This window comes from Dendropsophus ebraccatus, chromosome 7 (assembly GCF_027789765.1).
Source record: "Dendropsophus ebraccatus isolate aDenEbr1 chromosome 7, aDenEbr1.pat, whole genome shotgun sequence".
Classification (NCBI taxonomy): domain Eukaryota; kingdom Metazoa; phylum Chordata; class Amphibia; order Anura; family Hylidae; genus Dendropsophus; species Dendropsophus ebraccatus.
The window spans coordinates 47,182,869-47,207,009 of NC_091460.1; the positions used below are offsets into that span (position 1 = coordinate 47,182,869).

Genomic DNA, 24,141 nt, shown 5'->3' on the forward strand with positions numbered 1-24,141 from the left:
CTGGTTAAATACTTCAAACCTTCTGGTAGTTTCCCCTTAAGGATTTTAAAAAATTTCATCACATTATCACAACTTGCTAGGAAAACTCTTAATAAACTTTTATACACCACAGGCACTGTTCACCATGTCTATACACATATTAACATTAACACTGCCCAACTAGGTCTTGCAATATCATATCCTGGTAAGCTGATCATCTTGCTTTATTCATCTTGGGATATGTTAACCCAGGAGAAAAGTAAGGGAGGACACATCTATAATTATTTCATGACTTTCTGACGACCGTACCATAATACCAGTGCTGCTTTATCGAGATTCTTCCTCCTATTACAGGAATTAAAGAAGAGCTGATCCCCTCGATCTTAGTAGTACAATGCTTTCTGGCCAATTGAACATCCCATTAGGATTCCCTCCTCGGGATGTTATTTGACTCAATCTTAAAGTCATCCAATAAATACAATTCCTTTTGACCCTAATGAGCTCCCCTACTGGGATTACCATAACTGTGTGCTCCGGATGTGCACTTTACACATGTAAGATAGTTCTGCCTGCTGTTTGCTTATGGATAGTAGAGGTAGGTGTAATTTCATTAGTTCTAACTCTCAGGCAGAGGTCTAAAATCTCATTTAAATTGGATGACACAGAGGACTATAAGGAAGATTAAACTTGTGGTCATTAATATGTTCCAGTAACATTCTACACATCTACTGAAGGTCATTTATGTAAAGCTACTTCCGAAACATACTGGGATGTTAAGGGGTTACTCAATCACAGGATGAGGAAAAACAAGCTGATCTGTGGGGATCCCACTGCAGGGACCCCACCGATCACAAGAAGGCCTCTGTTCATGTGATCAGTCACAGTCCCAGTGACCAGTCCTGTGGATACAACTAACTTTAGAGATGGGAATACCCATTTAATTCGTACTTTAGAATGAGAGCTCCCATGGGAACTTGCATAATATTTAGGGGCTATATGAATACAATACATAAATAATAAGTATTTACAAATAAAGAACTGTTGGTATCAAAAATAAACTTTTTCCCCTTCACTCCATGTGAAGATTTGCATATAAACAGGAATATTGACCATCCCCCACCCCTTACCCCATGGCTATGACCAAATCTGTCACTATCACTTTTTCAAAAGCAAAAAATTCGATCATGTGATAGAATTTCTTCATAATGTCATGGGTTTCTTGAAAATAACTGGGGATTTGCTGAATCAAATGCTGCAAGAAGGAAATAAGCTACTTACATAGCCTTTCACTGATAGAACCTACCCCTTAAACTATAAGCCTCATAACTAAGGTCATTGAAGGTCCTGTAACCTTTCAGTAATGCATGTAGAATTGACGGTGACTTCCAAAAACATTCAACACCAACTATAGTAGATGGCCATACCTGATAGTATGTTGTCCATGCACTAGTTATGATGTGCCACCCTTATCTACCATCTTGATCGTGAATTGTGTTGCCTATTTGAAATCTTGCAGTCCTAGATGCATTATAGAAAATGGTTAAGTTAACCAGTTTCGGAATTGGCTCCATGAAGATTCTTGGTTTAATCTGTGACGCACGTGTAGTTACTGGAGTTATGGCATTGGTGTTCATTCGTTACTATAATATATTAGCCACAGTTAATTGCTCCCGGAAATACAGCTTAATCTGGTTTGTCTTCCTGAAAATTAGAATCAGAATCAGGCAAGAAGTAACATTTCACCATCAAACATCTAATTACTTTTTTTTTTTTTTTTTTTTAGTGTTGGCAACAGTGAAAACATTTTTCCACTGCCCCAAAGTTAAAGTGACACTGTCACCCCCCTTTTTGCATTATGAGTGCTCTACACAGGTGTAAATGGTAAATTTAGCAGTTTTCATATCTTATTTTACATCATATGTCATGGTTCTTGTTCCAGTAAAACGTGATCTTTTATCAGCTGCAGATTGGGATAAGTGGGCGGGGATTCACAGGCAAAGCACAACTTAGGCCCTCCCCCAGCGCCACTTAGCCCCGCCCCTTCCCAATGTCATTAACACATATGCCCTGCCCCTCAGCGGCCATTGGTGTGGGCCAATCTTGTGGGGGTGGGGCCTAGACCTTTGGGCCGGCCCTTCCAATGGTCCCTTCTGGGGCTAAGTGGAGCTGGGGGCGGGGCTAAGTGGCACTTCGGTCGTGAAGCCCCATCCACTTATCCCAATCCGCAGATGATAAAAGATCACTTTTTACTGGAACAAGCACCATGAGGTATGATATAAAATAAGATATGAAAACTGCTAAATTTACACATTACACCTGTGTAGAGCAGTCATAATGCAAAAAGTGGGTGACAGTGTCACTTTAAGTCTAAGACACAAGACTTCTTATTTGATGCAAAGTTAAAGGTGGGCAGTTTTAAAGTGTCCCTGTTGTTCAAAAGAACATTGGACATGTCACAAAGACTTTTAAACAGTTCTGATCGGTCATTGTTTTGATATGCCTGATTAGACCCCTACGATCAATAGAACAAGTGGGAAGAAGCCCTCACCCAAGCGCTTCACTCCCCAGCTTAATTAGATCTTTGTCCAGTTGCAGTTGAGTCATAGACAGAGATAACATGTATGGAGATGACTTTACAAGCACCACATCAAACACATATTAACACCTCTGATGAGTCTGAGCTAAGGAACTGTTCATACTACAATGAAGTGATGAGTCTGTGATGCACAACGGTAGCCAATGGCTAGTCATCCTGTCAAACATGGCGATATCTCCAACAGAGACTCCTCCAGGATTATGAAAGGTGTTGTAATGCATCTTTAGGCTATGCTCACACAACATACGATTTTTGAAAAAAAAAAAACGGCAGTTGTTTTTTATTAAAACAACAGACTTTTTTTTCATACTGCAATGAAATGCATTGAAGTCAATGCAACATTGGCCATTGTTTTCACATAATGCATTGAACAATGGCTGTTGTTTGGCACTCAAAACAACAGCAGTTCTTTTCTTTTTTTTAAGTACATTGTGTGAACATAGCCTAAATCTTTATTTCATCTTGAATTTCTTTTACTTTTTTTCCCATTTCTAGGTAAGAAGCCCAGCCTTTCCAAAAAGCAAGTATATATTATATTATCCATTTAGTAACAAATGTCTTTAGTGCCACCATTTTACTGGAGTGACAGTAGTGGCACTCAAAATCTGAGACAGATAACGATAGCGGAGTACAGTCCCATAGAGTTTAAATGGAGTGGCTCAATACTCATTGCTTCATTCAAAACGAGAACATTTGATATTGTGATCTCTGATGCAGTATGATCAGGAGTTATACATGTAAAGGTACAGAAAGTATTGCCATTGGTGAAGGCTGATTAACAAAGCTCTGTAGTAAAGCCAGTTTACTGTCTACAAAGAGCCATATGGTTTCGATAAACGTGAAAGGCTCATGTGACGCTACAAGAAAGCAAGAACCCCTTCACATTTTACACTTTTCCAGTGTGTAAATGAGAATTCGGGAGAAGTTTATTTATTTGAGCCCTTTCCTCCAGGGCATCTCTTCAGAAGTAGGAGCTAAATGAGTATTTTGTACCAGCGAAGATGACCACAATGATTTAATGCATGTTTTATACATTCGGTAAAGCTTCAGTAGCTTCCATTTACTAAGGATAATCATCCACTGGCCAAAATAGAATCAAAGACGGAGAAGCAGCACAAGCACTCATGTGGAAAATGGAGAGTTAAAACTTGTATATAAAATCCCTTTGACTTTCTCACTTTCCAGGTTTTTTTTTAAAGAAGAACCATTACCTGGAGTTCCAGAACTTTGGTAAACATAAAGGGTTAAAATTCTTCTTTATTAAGCTATTTGAAGTCTATATTACAGTTAGTACAACAGGGGGAGTCAAAAGTCTCAGGACACCCATTTATTTTAGAAATGAAATGGAAAACAACAGACAAATACTTCAGCAATTAATAGGCAAGAGGGGCTATCTTTTAGGCTACGTTCAGAACATAGAAAGTGGCCATGTATAAATAAAAGAAGACCAAGATTGTCTCAGAAATCGATTGCCACAAGTTATTAACACAGAAAGTTGTTATTCGGGTTCAAAACAATTGGATCCAGTGCCTTCAACTGTTTTCAGCACCATGGACAGCATGTCCATTCCCAGTTGTTGTTGAAGCTTGATATTTGTGTTGATAATTTTTGAACCACAAGAGATATTAGACAATCCCAGTTTTGTATGATATGCTACATGGCCACCTTCCTATTGGAAAAACTTACCTTTGATCTTATATGGCATCTTTCAATATGGCAGCTAAGTAACGGGCATAGCCTAAAATATAGCCCCCCTCACCCATTATTTGCTGGGATATTAAGATACTTAATTTCCCCTTCCATTTCTTCAATAAATATAGTATACTAATAAAGCTTATTATAGCTTATAGCTTATATAGTATACTAATAAAGCTGCATTATAAAAAGTGATCCTATATGAATGGAGTGATGGTTGAGTATGCACATTGGGACTCCATCCAAACTCCATGGGATAGCTGAAGGTAGCCGAGCATATTATCTGCCTATCTTTAATAGCATGATAGACTTTTAAATGAACATGGCCACTCATAATTCATGTTTAGATTATCAGTGGGGCAAAATCCCTCTAACTACAGTACTGCCTGTGGACAAGTAGACCCCCTTTTTGTCTCCTTTACCCTTTAAGTAGTGCTAGATTGACTTTTGAACAAGGTTCTCTAGGAATTTTATGCAAATGTGATATTTTCAAAAAAGAATTTGCTTATTTCCATAATACTTTTGCAGGGAGCCCAAGGCAATGCAGTTCTAGTACGACCTTCGTGCATTCGTTATATGAGTCTAATTGATCAACAAAAATCTTTTGAATTCAAAATGAAAAAAATTGACTAATCAGCCAAACGAGTAGACTTTTGTTGTTTGGAAACATCCATGACACATATTGACATAGTAAATGGTGTAATTTTCTGTAATCCTCAAGGGAGTTTGTGTCTTGTCTTTTACTTTAGCATTTGAGTCCATAGTGTTAATTATATCATCTCCTCAAGATGCTGCATTGCCGATAGACGCGGCTTTGTTCCTGCATTAGCATATTGTACTTTTGTGCTTTCTTAATTATCCTCGTGTTTGCTTTATTATAACCCAAAGGGATTTCAGTTAATTGGATAATGTTTGTCATTTCATTTTTTTCTACATATGTAAGTCAAATTGTGTTAAAGTACGCTATATCTGTACTTTATTCTTCATTGTGTTACATTGAATTCATTTCTTCTCCCAAAGATTAGCTATTTAATTTGGCTGTGACATTTTGTGTCTTAAAGGAATACTTAAAGGGATTTTGGAAAATAAAATAGCAATGTTATCCAAAATAAGGAACAATACAAGGGAAAAAAATAAATAAATTTCTAGGGTGAAAACGTCCGGAGGCTTAGACCAAAATGTCCAGTGTTGCAGTTATATCCAGAAGAAGAAGCAGACCTCCTAGCATTCACAATTCAGCTAATGTTTAGAGATGAGTGAACCGGGTTCGGGTTTGAGTCCATCCGAACCCGAACGATCAGCATTTGATTAGCTGGGGCTGCTGAACTTGGATAAAGCTCTATGGTTGTCTGGAAAACATGGATACAGCCAATGACTATATCCATGTTTTCCACATAGCCTTAGGGCTTTATCCAAGTTCAGCAGCCACCGCTAATCAAATGCTGAAAGTTCGGGTTCGGATCGACTCGAGCATGCTCCAGGTTCGCTCATACCTACTAATGTTTTATTCTCTTAACTCTATCATGGAGCCATTCTCAGCACCTCTTATGGGAACTAATACATGAGAGAAATTAATTGTTGATTGGAGAAGAAGATGTATAATGAAGATGGAATTAAAGTAGATGAATAATAAGTAGAAATGAGCAAAGAGAACCTGACAAATCAAAATTCGCTGCAAATCGCGCTGTCAATTTGATTCGTTCAAATTCAGGCAGGATGGCAGCAGGTAGTTACAGCAGAGCAGGGAGAGACTAACAGAGCGACTCAGGGACAAATAAGAGAGGATAGGATAGGAGGGCTGATTGTGGGTGATGTCAGCACCTCCCCCTCACCTTTTATATAAGGTGGTTCGGTAACAGATGTGGCCAGTCGGCTGTGTGTGGAGGAGAGAGCAGGATGGCAGCAGACAGTTAGAGCAGAGCAGGGAGAGACTAACAGGGAGATATAGGGACAGAGTAGAGAGGAATGGAGGAAATTGGATGATTGGCTGGCTAATTTGTTTTTTTTGTCAGAATTATAATTTTCAGATTTTTTAAAACACATTTACAACAACATGCTTTAACAAATTTGCCCTTCTGTAATAGTCTCAGTATTGTAGCTACTATGGTTTTGGCTGTTTTAATGAAATTCGTTATGATTCAATTCACAAACCTTAATGAGTTTGACCGAAAGCAAAATGAATTTCCGCCTGCTTCGCTTATCTCTAATGAAAGCTAAGACAACTATAGTAACTGACCTCAACTTTTCATAAATTGTCAGGGATCCCTTGTTTGCCATATATTATCGGCCTAGTTATTTGTTTCTAATTACAGATTAATTTTGGCTGATCCACTGGATTAGAACAAGAGGGCCTTGGATGTGTTTCTTAACATTTTTGACATGTTACAGGTAGTAGATTCTGGAAATTGGAATTATTCTGATGGTTGGAGTTAGGGTATAATGTCATGTCTCGTATGTAGAATTGGTATCTGCCTTGTAGGATGTTTTTCCTGATCATTTGGATCAATACTGTAGGTTTATAGAACGGACTTGGAAGACTAAGCACTTTTGGTGTATCTAAGATGTAAGGCAAACTACAAAAAATTGGAGGGATCTCTAAGTGGGAAAAAGGTAGTAAACACTTACAAACGTCATGTGTTGTTTTCAGATGAAATGATTAAAGATGGAGTACATCAAGCTTCCCGCCCATTGGTATAAATGCTCTCACATGCAATAATAAGGAAGAACATCCAGCCTCTGGGAATTCTAAACATATACTAATACTGAACCTTGAGCACAGCACAGCTTCCAATGTACTATAGCTCCTTATGGAATCTAGCTTTGATAATATAAAAAACCAAACAAAACAAAAACTTGAATTGTGACAAGCAATTTGTTTAGTTATTTGTTTCTCTTTATTTTATATTTTGCTGTCAAGAAAATAAGCTCGCTCCTCATTCTGCTCAGAGACAGAGATAATTTAAGCTTCTCTTACAGCAACATTGTTTGGAGTTTTACTATGTTAGGGTGCGTTCACACCTACAGGATCTGCAGCAGATCTGCAGCAGATTTGATGCTGTGTTAAGTTATTTAAATGAAATCTGCTGCAGAAAATCAGCTGCAGATCCTGTAGGTGTAAACGCACCATTAGGATGTGCAGTTGACAATTTAGCAGAGAGAATGCATTCTTCACTAATTCCCAGACACACAATTTGGCAGTGGTGAGTAATCAGACAGTTGTTAAAGGAATGTTCTGGTGGATTTTGTTTTTTAACATCACTTTAATAAAGTTATATAAAGTTATATATTTTGTAATATAACTTTATTGAAGAAAATGTATACTTTATCTTACCTTTTTTGGAGGGAATTTTTATATTGGGTAGTAGGAGCAGTATAGGGCAACCTTGTGACAGTGGGAACTGCAGGGCTGCTCAAGCCTTGATGCTGACATATTGCTAGCACCTACACTGACAGCTATTCTAATGCACTTTAGACATTACACACTGTCTTTGTCACTGCAGATGTGACAGTCTGTAGCAGAGTGGGTTGGGATTGACAGTTGGTCCCAGTTGCTTGGCTACACTGTGCCGCAACTGACACACACAGTTTCCTCAAATGTAATATATCTATTTTAATTCAAACATACAATAGAATAGACAATAAGGGAGGCTCACCATTGCTAACACTGCATACTAAGGATATGGAATTGTTCCAGGATTCCCCACACAGCCACTGGTGGCAACGAGGAGCCATGTCACCCCTTACTACTGCTACTCAATGTAAAAATGTTTAAAATAATAATAATAATAATAATAATAATATAAAAAAAAATAATAATAATAAAAAAAAAAAAAAAATATATATATATATATATATATATATATATATATATATATATATATATATATACATACACATATAATAATATGTACACACTGGAAAATCCATTTAAATATTTTAATAATTGAATTTGGTCAAGTAAATTAAAGAGAGATATAATAATTATACAGATTTGTAAATTACTTGTATTGCCTTCCAATACTTATCACCTTCTGTATGTCATGCAGGAAGTGGTATATTCTTTCCAGTCTAACACAATGCTCTCTGTTACCCTCTCTGTGTATGGCAGGAACTGTGCAGAGCAGGAGAGATTTTGTAGGGGGGTTGCTATTTCTCTGGACAGTTCCTATCACAGACAGAGGTGGCATACACCACTTCCTGCACGACCTACAGCAGCTGATAAGTACTGAAAGGCTTAAAGGGGTTATCCAGTACTACAAAAACATGGCCACTTTCCCCCTACTGTTGTCTCCAGTATGGGTGGGGTTTTGAAACTCAGTTCCATTGAAGTAAATGGAGCTTAATTGCAAACTGCACCTGAACTGGAGACAACAGTAGGGGGAAAAGTGTCCATGTTTTTGTAGCGCTGGATAACCTCTTTAAGATTGTTAAATAGAAGTAGTTTACAAATCTGTATAACTTTCTGACCGCAGCTGATTGGAATGTTTTTTTTCTTCGGAGTACCCCTTTAAATTCAATGGAATCTAAGCTAAAGCAATTAGATTGCTTGTTTAATTTGGAGATTGCGGAGTAGATAGAGATTGCGTAGAGTCTATCGGAAATTACATGAGTCACACACCTTGTATTATAATAACTGCATCAGTGTTTGGCATTGGTATTTATGGGGTCATAAAGTAGCCAGTTGAGCTTTACTAATGGAAAAATAGTAATTATCATTATCGGATAGAATAATACACGGTAATTATATCAACAAGAGCCATTTCTGCTGGGGTTAATGAAGGAAGCCCCTTGTGTTCTAGGCCTCTCCGACTTCCGTTCAGCGCTCAGCTCTAATGTTTTCCCTGGACTGTAAATTTTCTTTATTTCTGAACTTGTTGAGGGCGACTTAATAGCCGGAGATTTAGGAAGATCTATGCCTAATTAAGCCGGCATATGCTTCATGGACATCAATTGTTCACACAAGATATCAGGAGTCATCGTTACTATGGAAACACAATACTTCAGGAAGACATATTTAAGGTAAAATTAGGCCAGACACCATATATTATCTGAAAATATTACAAGACAAATTAGCGCCGTGTCTCTGTCACTAACTCATCTCACTTCCATTAATTGATAAGTCTTCTGGGACTATCAATATAAAGGCAATTTAAAATGTTCTTTTTTCCTGTCACCTCACAGTAGACATCTGATGCCTTTGTGGAAATATGTTTCCTTCCCTGTAAGCGGTAAGCATTTTTTTTTTTTTAACACTTTCAGATATCTGCGACTGGTCTTACCTGCCTGAGATTGAAATGGCACATAAAATGAGGTTCCAGGTAATCGTTGGGAGTCCCAGTAGTGAATGAACTTTGAAGGACAAATATATGGCATATTTTACATATTGCCGAACAAGTCTCAGACGTTTCACGCTTCTGCTGAATTTTTGGACACAGAATATCCCCCATTCAGTAGAGCATCAAACTGAATGTATTCTCTGCATGGAATCCATGCAGAATTGGGCGTTCATGGTAAAACATTGGAAACTACTAGAGGTTATAGGGTTGAGCAGAACAGTGGTGGTCCAACCATTTACCATCATCAAGCCTTGTGCTTGGGGTATCATTGGGGGTACTGTCACGGCCGCGGCGGCGTCCCGTGCTCCGGGCCGCCGCCGCGACTCCCCACTGCCCCATGCAGCAGCCGGTGTCCGTAGGCAGGGACCCGGCGCTGCTGTCACTTCGGCCCCGGGGGGCGCCTTACCTCTCCACGCTCCTGTCCGTCGCTGTGCCGGCCGGCGCGCGCGTCCCCGCCTCCTAGGGCGCGCGCGCGCCGGCTGTCTCAGATTTAAAGGGGCAGTGCTCTCCTAATTGGTCCATGTGCACAATCACTCCCTATAAATTCCAGCCCTGCCCCACTACAGGTGTTGGAGCCTCTACATGCTTCCCATAGCGTTTGGCCCAGCTCCCTGTTGTTCCTGATTCCTGTCCGCTACCTGGTCCCTAGTCCTTGTTCCTGATTCCTGTCCACTACCCGGTCCCTAGTCCTTGTTCCTGGTTCCTGCTTCCCCGTTACTCTATTGCTCCTGTCTTCAGCCTGTCTCCTGCGGTCACGACTACAGACCTCTGCCACCACCATCTCCTGCCTACTGCTCCTGCCACGCCTCGCCTGCCATCACCAGCAACCAAGCAAGGGGTAGCGACCTGGGGGTCGCCTGCCGCAGCAAGTCCATCCCGCCTTGCGGCGGGCTCTGGTGAAAACCAGCGGCCCCTTAGACTCCGCTCCCTGGTGAGGTTAGTGCCATCGCTGGTGACGGTCCAGTGGATCCACTACTCCAGGCGTTACAGTAGGCTCCAACCATGGATCCCGGCGAGGTGCCTGATCTCCGTGACGTCGCCAGAGTGGTCGCGCAACAGGCTCAACAAATCCAGCAACAGTCGCAGCAAATCCAGCAATTGACTGCCGCCCTACAGCAGCATGCTACAGCCCAGCGCTCACCACCACCAGCAGCCACCTCGAGACTTCGACTGGCCCTCCCGACTAAATATGGAGGCGATCCCAAGTTGTGCAGGGGATTCCTGGCTCAGTGCACCATGCATATTGAACTTTTAAGTAGTCAGTTTCCCACCGAGCGCTCTAAAGTGGCTTTCATCATCAGCCTATTGGAGGGTAGAGCTCTGGCCTGGGCTACGCCGCTGTGGGACCGAGATGACCCTGTTGCTGCCAATCTCCGAACCTTCCTGGCCGAGTTTCGCTCCGTCTTTGAGGAACCTGCCCGTGCTACTTCAGCTGAGACAGCTCTCCTCAACCTCTCTCAAGGGAGCTCCTCTGTTGGTGACTATGCCATCCAGTTCCGCACCCTGGCAGCTGAATTGGACTGGAACGAGGCCGCCCTATTAGCCACCTTCAAGAAGGGCCTTTCCACTCGAGTGAAAGATGTGCTCGCTGCCCGAGACCTTCCTACCTCCTTGAACGAACTCATTCTACTGGCTACCAGAGTCGACACCAGGTTTTCCGAGAGAGAGGAGGAGGTCCGACAAGAACGGCGTCTGAGTCTGCCCCGTCGCCATCCTCGGTTGGCACCAGTATTCCAAAATCCCGTTGCTCCTATGCCCCAGTTGTCTCCAGAGGTTCCTATGCAGGTGGATCGAGCTCGCTTGACGACTGAAGAAAGGGCCCGTCGACTAGAGCTGAATCTCTGCCTATACTGCGGTGGCGCTGATCACTTTCGGCAGAGATGTCCCCAACGTCCTCAGCGTCCGGGAAACGCTCGCACCTAGGTCCAGTGGGAGAGGTCTCCCTAGGTGTGAATGCCACCTCTCCAAGATTGACTATGCCAGTCTCCATCCAGACACCCTCAGGGCAAGTTCTCCAGACTACGGCCCTCATCGACTCTGGCGCTGCTGGCAGTTTCATTTCTGCTTCGTTGGTCCAAAGATGGCGGCTACCCGTGATACAGCTAGCCCAACCCCGGTCTATCTCTTCGATCACGGGCGAGATTCTTACCGAAGCTGTGCACTGCCAGACTGAACCCCTAGTCCTCCAGGTGGGCGCCTTACATCAGGAGAGGATCTCCTTCTACGTCTTGCGCCATTCCTCCTCCGCCATCTTGCTGGGTCTTCCTTGGCTGCAATTACATACCCCTAAGCTGGACTGGAGAACTGGGGAGGTTCTCAGCTGGGGCCAGGACTGTCCTAATAGGTGTCTGAGACCTCCTCAACCCAAGTGCTCTACGAGGTCACCTGCTAATGCCAAGCCTTTGTCTGGTCTACCGCACGAATACCAAGACTTTACTGATGTCTTCTCGGCCAAGGAGGCAGACTCTCTACCACCTCATCGGTCCTACGATTGCCCTATAGACCTTCTTCCTGGAACTTCTCCCCCACGTGGTCGAGTATACCCTCTCTCTGTGCCTGAGACGGAAGCCATGTCCTCCTACATCCGGGAGAACTTACAGAAGGGCTTCATCCGTAAATCCACGTCTCCCGCTGGCGCTGGATTTTTCTTTGTGCAGAAGAAGGACGGTTCCCTCCGCCCATGCATAGACTACCGGGGCTTAAATAAGGTGACTGTCAAGAACCGCTATCCTCTTCCGCTAATCCCAGAACTATTCGACCGTCTCCGTGGAGCTAGGATCTTCTCCAAGTTGGATCTCAGGGGAGCGTATAACCTGATCCGTATTCGTGAAGGAGACGAATGGAAGACCGCTTTCAACACCAGAGATGGGCACTACGAATATCTGGTCATGCCATTCGGCCTATGCAACGCCCCAGCGGTCTTCCAGGAATTCGTGAATGATTTATTCCGCGATCTCCTCTACGTCTGCGTCATTGTCTATCTTGACGACATCCTGGTCTTCTCCCACGACCAGCAGACCCACGTGTCCCATGTACGACAGGTTCTACGGAGACTACGGGCCAACCGTTTGTATGCCAAGCTGGAGAAGTGCGTTTTCCATCAGCGCAGCCTGCCGTTTCTTGGATACATTGTCTCCGACCGGGGCCTACAGATGGATCCTGCCAAGCTCTCAGCTGTTCTCCAGTGGCCTCGTCCTGAGGGACTTAGAGCTATCCAACGATTCCTTGGATTTGCCAACTACTATCGGCAATTCATCCCTCACTTCTCTACCCTGGTTGCACCCATAGTGGCTCTCACAAAGAAGAAGGCGGATCCTAGACGCTGGCCTCCCGAGGCCGAACATGCCTTCAATAGCCTAAAGTCTGCCTTTGCCTCCGCTCCTGCTCTAGTCCGCCCGGATGTCTCCAAGCCGTTTTCTCTTGAAGTTGATGCTTCCTCTGTGGGCGCCGGAGCGGTCCTCTCGCAAAGGGACACATCAGGCAAGACCAGAACCTGCGGGTTCTTTTCTAAGACTTTTTCCCCTGCCGAGAGGAACTATACTATAGGAGATCGGGAACTCCTGGCTATTAAGCTGGCACTGGAGGAGTGGCGTCATCTCCTAGAGGGGGCTAAACATCCCGTTAACATCTACACGGACCACAAGAACCTCCTCTACCTCCAATCGGCTCAACGCCTCAATCCCCGGCAGGCCAGGTGGTCCCTCTTCTTCTCTCGGTTCAACTTCACCATTCATTTCCGTCCAGCCGAGAAGAATATCAAGGCCGATGCGTTATCCCGAGCATCCGATGTTATGGGGCAAGAGGAATCCCCTCGACACATAATACCTCCCGATCGCCTAGTACCAGTTGCCACTTCTACTCTGCAGCAGTTGCCTCCCGGTAAGACTTATGTGCGCCCCGCACTCCGTAAACGCATCTTGAAATGGGGTCATTCCTCTATGGTGGCCGGGCATCCGGGAGTTCTAAAGACCGGGCAACTGATCTCCCGCCACTACTGGTGGTCTAGCCTACTCCAGGATGTCAAAGACTTTGTGGCGTCCTGTACCATCTGTGCCAGAAACAAGTCCTCTCATCAAAGACCTGCCGGCCTACTTCAGCCCTTGCCAGTTCCAGACCGCCCCTGGTGTCATATAGGCATGGACTTTGTCACAGACTTACCTCCATCTGCGGGTAACACAGTCATCTGGGTTGTCACGGACCGCTTCTCCAAGATGTCCCACTTCGTGGCTCTTCCTGGATTACCATCATCCCCTCGCCTGGCCCAGCTGTTCTTTCAGCATATCTTCCGCCTCCATGGTCTTCCTCTTCATATAGTCTCTGACAGAGGCTCACAATTTGTCTCCAGATTCTGGCGTGCTCTCTGCTCTCTACTCCAAGTGAAGCTGGACTTCTCTTCGGCTTATCATCCCCAGACCAATGGGCAAGTGGAGAGGGTCAATCAGGTCCTTGGCAATTATCTTCGACATTTCGTCTCCGCTCGCCAGGACAACTGGTCCAGTCTGCTTCCTTGGGCAGAGTTTTCCTACAATCATCTGGACTCGAGCTCCACAGGCAAGTCACCCTTCTATGTGGTCTATGGACGTAACCCTCGTCCTCCTATGCCTCTCTCTCCATCCTCTGAGGTCCCAGCCGTGGAGGAGTTGTTATCTGACCTGCAGTCAATCTGGGAACAGACTCGACAATCTCTGCTCAAGGCATCTGTCCGCATGAAGGACCAGGCGGATAAGAGAAGAAGACCTGCCATGAATTTTCTCCCTGGTGACAAAGTCTGGCTCTCGGCCAAATATGTCCGACTCAAGATTCCCAGCTACAAGTTGGGTCCTCGATTCCTCGGTCCTTTCTCGGTGCTAAAACGCCTCAACCCTGTCACCTACAAACTCCGCCTACCCCCTACGATGCGGATTCCAAACGCCTTCCATGTCTCCCTCTTAAAGCCAGTGGTCCTCAACCGGTTCTCCGATAAGGCTTCGCTCTCTGCTCCACAAGCCGTCTCTGATGACGTTTACATTGTCAAAGACATTCTGGCTATGAAAACTGTCAGAGGGAGACGATCCTTCCTAGTGGACTGGAAAGGATTTGGTCCTGAGGAGAGGTCCTGGGAACCCGAGGCTAACATCCTGGACCAAGACCTCATCAAGAGGTTCCTACAGGCCAGAAAGAGGGGGAGGCCAAAGGGGGGGGGTACTGTCACGGCCGCGGCGGCGTCCCGTGCTCCGGGCCGCCGCCGCGACTCCCCACTGCCCCATGCAGCAGCCGGTGTCCGTAGGCAGGGACCCGGCGCTGCTGTCACTTCGGCCCCGGGGGGCGCCTTACCTCTCCACGCTCCTGTCCGTCGCTGTGCCGGCCGGCGCGCGCGTCCCCGCCTCCTAGGGCGCGCGCGCGCCGGCTGTCTCAGATTTAAAGGGGCAGTGCTCTCCTAATTGGTCCATGTGCACAATCACTCCCTATAAATTCCAGCCCTGCCCCACTACAGGTGTTGGAGCCTCTACATGCTTCCCATAGCGTTTGGCCCAGCTCCCTGTTGTTCCTGATTCCTGTCCGCTACCTGGTCCCTAGTCCTTGTTCCTGATTCCTGTCCACTACCCGGTCCCTAGTCCTTGTTCCTGGTTCCTGCTTCCCCGTTACTCTATTGCTCCTGTCTTCAGCCTGTCTCCTGCGGTCACGACTACAGACCTCTGCCACCACCATCTCCTGCCTACTGCTCCTGCCACGCCTCGCCTGCCATCACCAGCAACCAAGCCAGGGGTAGCGACCTGGGGGTCGCCTGCCGCAGCAAGTCCATCCCGCCTTGCGGCGGGCTCTGGTGAAAACCAGCGGCCCCTTAGACTCCGCTCCCTGGTGAGGTTAGTGCCATCGCTGGTGACGGTCCAGTGGATCCACTACTCCAGGCGTTACAGGTACCAGCTCTAAACCCTACCCAAGGCCAGCCTTAGGCTTGACTTAGACTAAGCAGTCTTCGGAAAAGAACATCACAAAAAAGGCCAAACTTGGTGCAACGCGTTCTTTTTTGCTCAAAAACGCTGTGGCCAGATATTAGTGAGGAAAAATGAAATGCGATACCCATTGGATGTTTTTTGTTATGGTCAGTTTGGTGCATTTCAGAGTGTTTCAGTTTTTTCTTTTTTAAAGTACAGCAGGTCCTGTGTTGGCTGTTTATCCACTTTCTTTATCCATTTTCTTTACATAGAAACATCCACAGAACAATAGACTTCTATAGGGGAGTAAAAATGCCAGGAAAAAAGCCAGGTCTATATGCACATCAATGTTTTTTTTCCCCAATTCTTAAATAGAAATTTTGTTATCACTTAATAAAAAATCACTTGACCTGTGTTAGAAAAAAAAGGCAGGAGATAAAACACTAGCGATAACAATGTCTATAGTAATTAACACTAAAATGACAGAGAAAAAAAGCAGGAATGACTGCTGACAGTTTTTTTTTTTTTAAGCTAAAAAAACCAAAACGGTTGTGCAAAAGTTGGGTCAGAGCCTGTCCAGACTCACAAGGTGCAATAGCGGTTCCTCTTAAAAGTGCATCCCAAATAGTCAAGTAAGAATTGTAGCCACCAATCTTAATCTTAATATTAAAGGGAACCAATCAGCATGATTGCTCTGATATGGTTACCAGAATTAGTATAGAGCTACTGTGCAGTTCACGTCCCACACCAGCCATGGCTGTAGCAGGTGCTTTAGTAAGGAGAAAAATTACTTTTATTCTGCTGCGTGAGGTCGGGAGAGTGGCGGCAACTAGTCATCTGGGAGGGGAGCCGCTTGTGTCACTCTCTCCCTGTTGGCGCACAGTGTGGGGACATACTGCTGACTGATTCCCTTTAAAGCTGTGTTCTTTGCACATTGTATAAAACTGCTATTAGATTACTATGTATAGGGTCTTAAATTTGGTCACTAAGGCCCAGGTAAGTTTGGACCTATAAATATTTTAAAAGTACTGTGGGGTGGTATTAAAGGGAAGACTCCATTTATTTATTTTAAATACAATGGTTTAATAAAGCTATATTACATTGTAATATAACTTAATTGAAATAAATGAATAATTTTTTCTACTAAAGGGAGAGATAGGCCGCTTTGCTGCCAGCAACGTTTCTGTCGGGAACTGCAGGGCTATCTAAGGGTGTCATCCAATCTCATCCCCTTCACCCTCCACCCCATGTACTGTATAGTCTTATATACAGTGCTTGGGAAGGGGGTGGGGGGCTGTCACTATAGCACAGCTCGCTCTGCTAGTGGTTCCAGTGGCAGTGCTAGATCAGAGCAGGGATCTGGGAACTGCATAGACAACCCCTGACTTCCCAACACAAATACTGGTGGCTGCAGAGGGGCCTGTGTTGCCCCTTACTGTTACCACTCAATGGAAGTATGTATACAGTATAAAGAAAGATGTTTTTGTTAATTAAATTATATAACAAAATAATATTACTTTATTAAAGCAATGTATCAGCAACAACAAAAAAGAGTCTCCGGAGTACTCCTTTAACTTTAGCACTGTATGTCTTTTCTACTAACTGTATATAGGCATATGTATTATATAGTATTTCTGTGCTGTATGATAGAGGCTTCACTGTATAGGAGCATTATTAGCCCACAGATTTGTAGACTTTATACTTCACTGCACTTATATTAGGCACTGTATAGTATGATTATTTGTTTTCTATATCACGGTATGAAGAGGCATCGAAAGAAGGTGCCATTGCCTCTTTTCATACATTGGACGCCTGTGCCCTGAAAGCCGAGATCATAAGCCAAGCTTATCCAAATGATCGCCTGTCCTCCAATATAATGTGCACCCCTTGAAACCTCCTCTCAGTTCTTGCACCACTCCGCTGCCCCGGCCCTATGATATCACTTTCCTGTAGTGCTGTGAGAGAATACACATTTTTTTTATTTACATTTGTCTAACATTTCTTTTCTTTTCCAGAATACTAACTTGAAAGTAAATCCACGTATTACATGTCAGGAATGGAATAAATTGTAATAGAACGGTCTCAGCTCAGTACCTCCCCACAACCACAGCACATTATCCTGCCTAATGATTAATGTTTTCTCCAGTGTACATTGTAACAATATCTGCAGATCTGCCCCATCCAGCCTCGGCATTCATCAGCAGTGTTACACGCTTTTCTCACCAATAAGAGATGTTATGTGCTCATTCCTTATGTATCGTTCAATCTTTTTTTTCCCTATCATCTACTCTAATCTCTATCTATCTACAGTGGTGTTTGAAAGCTTGTTAACCTTTTAGAAGTTTCTATATTTCTGAATAGATTTGACATAAAACTGGATCAGATATTCACATAGTCCTAAATATTGATGAAGAAAACCAACTTATTGGTTTTTAATTGGTTGTTAGTTAACAATATTAGACTTGGTAATTGATTTATTTGTTTAGTGTCCTTCTGGTTTTGGAGGTTATCCAACATTGAAATTTTTTTTTCATATAATGCTGACCTATTGGAAAACTTACCTTGGAAAACATACCTCTCTGCCATTCCCTGGTGTCCTGTTGTGGCGTCTCCAGTGTCCCCCACTCTGCCACTTCCGAAACATAGGGACAGTTAAGCGCAAGATGTTTATTACGTTTTCCAACAGGGCATTATTATATAAAAATTTTCTTACACCGGATAACCCCTTAAACAGTAGCTTATGTGAGACCTTTAGTTGCTTAGAGGTTACCTTGGGTTTCTTTGTGACCCAGGTGACTATAATATGTATACCTTGCTCTTGGTGTGATCTCTGTTGGTCGATCACTTCTGAGGAGGGTAGTTTTCTTGAATTTATTTATTAAGCTGCCTGAAACCCCAACTGTCTGTTTTTTCCCACGTCAATCACTCATAGCTCATGTTATAGATTTGCCAAAGTGAAGCTTGAGCTGTGGTTTGTTTCTGTGGGGGAAAAAACAGGCAGAGCAGGTTTCAAGCAGCTTGATAAAACTGGGCCAATCTATCTGACTGTAAATCGGTGGAGTCCAAACTCTTTAGAGATGGTTTTATAACTTTGTCCAGCCTTCTAGGTGTCAATAACTCTTTTGTTAAAGTGGCTTAGGGTTAGAAATACATCATCTCCTTTTTCTCAAAACAGCACCACCCCTGTCCTCAGTTTGGGTGTAGGTTTTGCTGCTCATTCCTATTGAAGTGAATGGATCTTAGTTATACCACACACAACCTCAACAGGTGTGGTACTGTTTCTGCAAAAGCGGCTGTTTTTCAATTCCTGGATAATCCCTTGGGGCTTTGAAGTCTTTGTGCTCTGTGCTGAACCTCCCTCGGTGCTGGGAAAAGCTGGATCCAGTTCTGGGAAACTTCTCCCAGTTTCTCAGGACTGGATCCATCTTTTTCCAGCACCTGGAGCAGAGCGGCACGGAGAAGAGCACACTTCATTCCTACTGTAGATTCCCTCATCTCTAGTTGCAAAGTTTAGAATTGATAGATTCCAGTTATTTAAATAAGGCAGGTCACCTGCTCACACCTGATTGCCATGCCATTGACTGAAAACACCTGACTAGAGATGAGCGAACCGGGTTCAGGTTCGAGTCAGTCCGAACCCGAACGTTCGGTATTTGATTAGCGGTGGCTGCTGAACTTGGATAAAGCTCTAACGTTGTCTGGAAAACATGGATACAGCCAATGACTATATCCATGTTTTCCACATAGCCTTAGGGCTTTATCCAACTTCAGCAGCCACCGCTAATCAAATGCCGAAAGTTCGGGTTTGGATGGACTCGGGCATGCTCCAGGTTCGCTCATCTCTACACCTGACTCTTTCACCTTCAAATTATATGCTAATCCTAAAGGTTAACATACTTCTGCCACTCCCAGATATGTGATATTAGAGCATTTTCTTCAATGAGTCTAATATTTTTGACTATTTGTTCAATCTGCTTCTCTTTATCTACTTTTGTTTTACTTTTTCAAATTCATGCAGAAACTGAAAAAAATTCTGAATGGTTCACAAACTTTTAAGCATCGCTGTACAGTGTCTCATCTGAGATTATATACACTGATCCCTTAAGTTACAGTATTAATTGGCTCTAGGACGACCATTGTAAATTCAAAAAAAAAAAAAAAAATCATAACTGTTTCTGAAGCCCAAAAAAGAAAAAAAAAGAAATAAATGAATAAATAAATAAGCCAGTAAATAACATATTTAAAGCAAGCCCTTACATATAAAAGTCATAAAGACCTGCCTGAAGCTGTAAATCATGATATATATTGAGAAAAGGATTTTTTTGAAGGTCCTGTACAGAATACACCCAGAAAAAAAACATGGAGCCACCTACTGCTCCTAAGGAGGAGCTCATCCGAGCACAGCTAAAGAGTAGTGCAGAACATTTAGTATTGCACCCTACTATAGAGAGGCACTACTAGACAGCCAAACAGTGGATGCACTTCAGTATAAAAAGGGTTTTATCAGTGAAATGCTATACCTGATTGGTCAGGTCTTTGAGCCATTAACACATATCGTGAATCTGCATTGTCAATGGCATTGTATGCTATAAAAGGTATCGTCTGATTATGTTCACTCTTCTATTTTATGTTGAGTAGGTTACAATGGTCCAAGTTATAAAGACCACTGTATGTTAAAACAATATTGTAACCTGAGCCCATTGTATTTTGAGGCATCGCTGTACTCACGCTGATTAACTTTACCATAGGCCCCGGGCTGTTCACCAAGCCTGGGCCCCCCACCCCACAGTAACTATGGCAGCACTAGCCTGGCGTTCAGAGTACAGGACAGATAATGTCATGATGTCCTGATTTGTGCAAAATTGCCATAAAAAAGTGATTTTTTTGCAAATCATGGCAGAAGTGTAGCCAGGAGACAGTACACCACTGAAAGTATAAGTCTTTTTGGGTGGTCATGGGCCCCCCAGGAGCTCAGGGCCCCGGGCTGTCGCCCGAAACGCCCCTATTATACTCCACTACTGGCTGCACTGTGCTTAAGCCCCATTGATAGTCATACAAATGCTTGTATGACTATACTGTGAAATAGAACATTGTACTGTTACAGAAAATATATAATAGCCTAGATCAGGATCAGGAAATATAGTTTAGGCTTTTTGTAGTTTGTGTTGTAAAAAAAAAAACAGCATGGGTTCAGATAATGGATTAAAACTATGAAACTATTAGCACACTATTGAAACCTCTGGGAGACATTTAGTTAATGGTCCAGTGACCTTTAACAAACACAGACTAGAAATGGAAGGGGATTAGCGAAGGAGACCGTATACCAATTGAATTAAGTATATCGAAGAAAAGGCACACATTTTAGCAAAGTGATCTCCAACCTGTGGCCCCCCAGCTGTTTCAAAACTAAAACTCAGCATGTTGCAGGTCTCCTAATAAATTTGGTGCATCTGTGACTGTCTATGCACCACGCATACTGAGGTCTGCACAAGCTAAGAACTGGTAGAGTTTTCAACTACAATCTATGCCTTCTTCTTTTTTTTTTTGGGGGGGGGGGGGGGGGCGCGGCACACTATCTTTCTTATATACCCTGAGTTTTAGAAAGTATATTCTATTGTAGTGTCCCAGCATAGGTGTGCCATTAAGTTTTATGCACCTAGGAAAAGTAACTCTCTCAGGTTCACACAAAAGGGGATGAAGGTGATTGTATTATGCGTTTTTCCCCATTGGGTGTCACTGTAGTACTTACTGTATGTACTGCACTATGCACACCTGAAGGTCTTGTGGGTTACCTACTGTTTGTCACATGTTAAATTTCCTCCTGTCACAGGTACAGGCTTGTTTCCCTCACTTTTCTGCCTATCCTCTTTCTTCTCATATACCCACACACATCCCCACCAATCACATGCTAGCTAAGGTACCCAAACAAAATGGAGCTCATTTCTGGAGGGAGGGCCTTTTAGTGTCAGTAGTAGTTGGACAAACACAAAGAGCACAGTTCCTGCTGCAGTGAAGCCAAAGCCTGGCTTAGGCCAGGACCCTTGTAATGGATCAAAAAACTTATTCTTTTATGCTGTGAAATACTACTAGCATGCAGTCCTAGAGACCTTAGTAGGGAGTGACGTCCTCTCAGGAAAACCTTGTCCATTCCAGGGATCCCTTCTGTAACGCACAGGACAGTCACCTAGTGTTACAGTAGGTACTGGCCCCAGTGGGACAAAGAGCGTGTATGCCAAAGTATCCTATTGAGTTGGGCAACATTCTTCAAACCCGAATGGTCGTCATTTGACTCATGGTGGCTGGGAAAGTCGGATGCTGGCCTAGGGCTGCAAGGAAAACATAGACACAGCCTATGCATGTTTTCCAGGACTCGCTAGTGGGGCATCCATCTTCCCCAGCCGCTGGGAGTCAAATGCTGAGTGTTTGGGTTTGAAGAACTTTGCCCAATCTAAACAGTTCTGCAAGTCCACTCAACACTACTAATGATTGATCCACAGGATAGGTCATCAGTCTCTGATCGGTAAGGTGTATATCAGTTGTTTGGAGATTGCACTTCACAGTGAATGGGGCCAGAAGCAGTTGCCTCCGTTCACTATGTAGTGGCTGGACATGACTACTGCAGCCCATCTCCTGTTCACTTAAACGGGAGCTGAGCTGCAATTACATGTTGCCACAGTTACACAGTGCACGGAGCCAACTGCTTCTGGCCCCATTCACCGTACAGTGTGGGTGCCAAACAGCTGATCAGTATGGGTGGTGGGTGTCGGTACCCTGTCAATAAGTGACTTTTTCATCCATATTACATCTGCTGAATTCAGCCTGATGGACTGTCTGATAACCAAACTGACAGCTGTCAGACCAAAACTTATGGCCATAATACAGATTAAAAAAAATAATTGTATAATTTAAAAAAAACAACAATTTTCCAATAAATTCTGTATAGTTTCTTAATACTTTTCAAGATCTCTGCTTGCTGTATGTCTATAGGTATCTTTATTGTTTACTTCCATACTACTCTATGGAACTGTGAACCTGTGTATCAATAGCATGACTCAACACAAATTGTATGCCTCTGAAAGTAAACTATACAACTGTGTTCACACTGTGTGTTTTAACATGTGTTTTCTGTTTTGACTGGTGAACTCCCATGTCTATATACTGAATGACATCAAGCATAGATCTTGAGAGCCGTTAGGAATTGATAACAAAAAGTCATAGTAATATCTCTTTAAATATATAAACCAGACACTAGACTGGAAAGAACAGCAATAGCATATAATGAAAAGATGACATAAACTTTTTATTTTTTTATTTTTACTGGTAGTAAAATAACATGTTTGTCAAGAGAATCAACTTCTTTCAAAAAATCTTCAGCCCACATCATTATATCTGCCTGTGTGGCATGGACTGGACTTGTTCCCAGTCATCTCCCTCTTTATTACGTGCCTGGCTTATTTATTAGGAACATTTCAAGGAAAACTGAACTTATTTGTCAACTGTTAGTTTGCTGTAGAGGATAGTAAAGTCACGTCTGCAAATCACAAAAATGCTTGCACATCCCCCACTTCCCTTCATCTCACCTAGTATTGTCTATACCCAGCAAAGTGCAATGTTAGGTGGGTAATTCTGCGCTGTAGGAAGCCTCCCCGTCCTGGGATTAATGAGAGATGTTATATGGACATAACATATATAGAAAAATAACAGTTTATGCCGCAACCAAAGCCAATAACTTCCCTCAAAACATCCAGTGACCTTTACCTGAACTTTACTTGTCAAAGTTTTTCTCGTTTTTGCAGAATCATTGCTGCTGATCTTTTGATAGGAAGTCGGAACTTTTTCTCTTTTTAAATTGCTCAGACAACAGCACTTTGTGTGAGACGTCTATATGATATCGACAAGTGAATCAATCTGAGTGTCTCCTGATGAGATGCACAGAATATTATGATTCCGGTAGAGTCTCTCTACGTTTCTCTATATACATTGCTCTTGTCTTATGCACTGGGGTTCTTTGGTTCATCAGAGGAAATAATTTTTGGGGGTATCAATCTGTCTATACAGAATGTGCATGTCCACTTAGGCTACATGACCACGTTCCATAGTTTTATCTGTAATTCCAATTTAGGGCCCATTAATGTCAATAGCCATAAACACAACATAGTTTGACGGAAATTTTGCATCATCTGCTGCACTTTATTTGCAACATTAAAGCACAAGTGGGGAGGTCTGACGCAAATCACGACCCTTCATCCAGAAATCTAAAAGAGTAAATTTCTGAGGGCAGTCTGCCCTCCCCCCCTTCCCCCCCCGACAGCAGCAATGCCATAAAGCAGAACTGTCCCTGCCAAGGGGCCCCTGGTCCAAATGCCATAACTCTGGATGAAGAACCATGATTTCTGCCTCAAATAAACAGTCACATAGGTATTAAGGTTGAGAAGGAATTTTCATCAGCAGTATAACCCTACTTTGTTGATGCAGGGGTAGGCAAAAAACCCTCATGAGGCCAGTGCCAATATGCCTCATTACAGGCACCTCTCCCTGTCAATCATCCCTGCCGAGCGCGGTGACTAGACATGGACGGGGAGCCGCCCAGATGCCACCTGCCACCCCTCTACCTGTCGCA

General features: G+C 43.4%; 1 protein-coding gene across 4 annotated transcripts in view; it reads right to left on the reverse strand.

Moving 5' to 3' along the window:
• The window catches only part of KCNIP4 (potassium voltage-gated channel interacting protein 4), a 405,696-nt gene that overhangs the window by 80,335 nt on the left and 301,220 nt on the right, over positions 1-24,141 (reverse strand). Inside the window, exon 1 of one of the 4 annotated variants that reach the window (XM_069976476.1) lies at positions 9,550-9,581. The exons of the other annotated variants lie outside the window; for them this stretch is intronic. The gene's annotated coding sequence lies outside the window, so the exon portion shown is untranslated. Of the gene's footprint in view, positions 1-9,549; positions 9,582-24,141 lie in introns of those variants that run through there. 4 annotated transcript variants of the gene reach the window in all.